The sequence below is a fragment of the Cebus imitator genome, unplaced genomic scaffold (genome assembly GCF_001604975.1).
Source record: "Cebus imitator isolate Cc_AM_T3 unplaced genomic scaffold, Cebus_imitator-1.0 Scaffold749, whole genome shotgun sequence".
Classification (NCBI taxonomy): domain Eukaryota; kingdom Metazoa; phylum Chordata; class Mammalia; order Primates; family Cebidae; genus Cebus; species Cebus imitator.
The window spans coordinates 276,933-277,225 of NW_016108064.1; positions in this window are offsets into that span (position 1 = coordinate 276,933).

Consider the following 293-nt stretch of genomic DNA (forward strand, 5'->3'; position numbering starts at 1 on the left):
TGAGTTGGAGTTTTGCTCTTGTTGCCTAGGCTGTACAATAACAGGATCTCGGCTCGCTGCAACTTCCGCCTCCTGGGTTCAAGCAATTCTCCTGCCTCAGCCTCCTGAGTAGCTGGAATTACATGCGCCCACCACCACACCTGGCTAATTTTTGTATTTTTAGTAGAGAAGGGGTTTCACTGAGTTGGCCAGGCTGGTATTGAACTCCTGACCTTAGGTGATTTGCCCAAAGCTGCATTCTGTTTCCAGTTTCTCACCTTCCATTATTCCCTTGGCCCAGTTCCATAGTTTCC